At 44.2% G+C, this 1,930-nt stretch overlaps 1 protein-coding gene across 1 annotated transcript in view; it reads right to left on the reverse strand.

Annotated features, from left to right (window-relative positions):
* PHYHIPL (phytanoyl-CoA 2-hydroxylase interacting protein-like) overlaps positions 1 to 1,930 on the reverse strand; it is a 12,250-nt gene that overhangs the window by 1,488 nt on the left and 8,832 nt on the right. The window lies entirely within an intron of this gene.

Consider the following 1,930-nt stretch of genomic DNA (forward strand, 5'->3'; position numbering starts at 1 on the left):
AGCTGTATGGGTAGGACGTGCAGGAAAAGAATAGAGCAGACGAGCCCCCAAACCACCAATATCTTTAATTAGCTGATTTGTTTAGCCTTCCACTACAATTCTAACAATAAACACATTTTCCTTTAATCACATGTTTAGAATTGCAAGTCAGTCTCAATCTGCTGAATGTAGTTTGTTAGTGCATATTTTTAGCATAGGCAGTCTATATTTTATGTAGAAAACTGCCAGTGAAATTTATTTCTGAATGATGTTTTTCAGGGAGCTTATAGGAAGAAAAGTACTGTCTGCCATAGTTTTTTTTCCCCCAAAATGATAATTTCAGGTCTAATTTGTCTACTGCTGACTTCAATCAGAGCAGAGCTGAGCACAGAGAATTAGGCAATTTGGTTAGTTTCCACTTTGGTTGGTATCCAGCTTCTGCAGTCACTAGTCCTAAGGGGGAAAAAATGTATGAGACTAACAGGGTTTGGGTTTTTTTTTTGCAAGCTGAGCTCAGTTTGGTTCCAGTGAAAAAGAAACTTTCAATGTAAGGAGTGAATTTTTAAACCCCTAAATCCCAAATTGCACTCTGCAGTATTAGGCCGCTCAATTTAGGAGAACAGTCAAAAATACCCCCTCTAATCCTCCCTAGCACCTGAAATTTTATGTATAGAATCATAGAATCACAGGGGTTGGAAGGGACCTCGAAAGATCATCCAGTCCAACCCCCCTGCCAGAGCAGGGTCACCCAGAGTACATCACACAGGAAGGCGTCCAGGCGGGTTTTGAATGACTCCAGTGCAGGAGACTCCACAACCTCTCTGGGCAGCCTGTTCCAGTGCTCTGGCACCCTCACAGGAAAAAAATTTTTCCTGATGTTCACCTTGAACCTCCTATGCTCCAATTTGCACCCATTACCCCTTGTCCTATCACAGGTCATCACTGAAAAAAGCTTAATTCCATCTTCCTGACACTCACCCCTTACATATTTGTAAACATTGATGAGGTCACTCCTCAGTCTCCTTTTCTCCAGGCTAAAGAGACCCAGCTCCCTCAGCCTTTCCTCATAAGGGAGATGCTCCACTCCCCTAATCATCTTTGTAGCCCTACGCTGGACTCTCTCCAGCAGCTCCCTGTCCTTCTGGAACTGAGGGGCCCAGAACTGGACACAATATTCCAGCTGCGGCCTCACCAATGGATGTTCCCCAGGACTTGTGCCCCACACCTCTCTGGAAGTGCCACAAGTGACAGCTTTGGCTCTCTCTGCACCTGCAACTGTGTGAGACCAGAAATGGAAACATTCCCCCTCATAAGCCCTGCAGAACACCAGCTTTAACAAGCACCCTTAGAAAACGCCTTTACACACACTGACAGAGTGAAAAAGCACTAGGCTGTGGGGCTGCAGAGTAATATATCCCCCTCTTGCTTTACTTTTACTCTTCCCTTCACCCCTTTTTTTTTTCTCCTTTTTTTTATTGAGAAGGGAACTCAGACAGACTGTTCTCTCCCAGCTTTTAACCTGCAGCAGCTCCAGGTAGAATGGTGCTGTGTGGGAGAAGGCTTTGCTTGGTTCAAATGGGACGTGGCAATCAAAGCAAACAAATTCAGTGTACACATACAGAACAGCTCTAAATCAACTCAGTAACGTCTCCAACTGGGATTTTTTAATTATTTGAAATCTCCTCAGCAGCATATCTTTATTTGACTCCAAGAAAAACTGCAGTTTTCTGGCCATTAAAATGCTACATAGTCACTGTCTCCAGCCCTGTCTCACAAGACATCGATGGGGGGTTGTACAATTGGTATTTTATGAGTGATTATGAGGGAGAAAAAAAGAACCAGCCTCGGTACCCACGGTTTCTGCAACCTGAAAAGCCAGGCTTCTTGCAGTTCCATTTCTGTGGCAAGACACTGACATCCAGTGGCCAATTAGGCTAATTATAGGTCACTC

This window comes from Merops nubicus, unplaced genomic scaffold, assembly GCF_000691845.1.
Source record: "Merops nubicus isolate BGI_N331 unplaced genomic scaffold, ASM69184v1 scaffold1635, whole genome shotgun sequence".
Taxonomy (NCBI): Eukaryota; Metazoa; Chordata; class Aves; order Coraciiformes; family Meropidae; genus Merops; species Merops nubicus.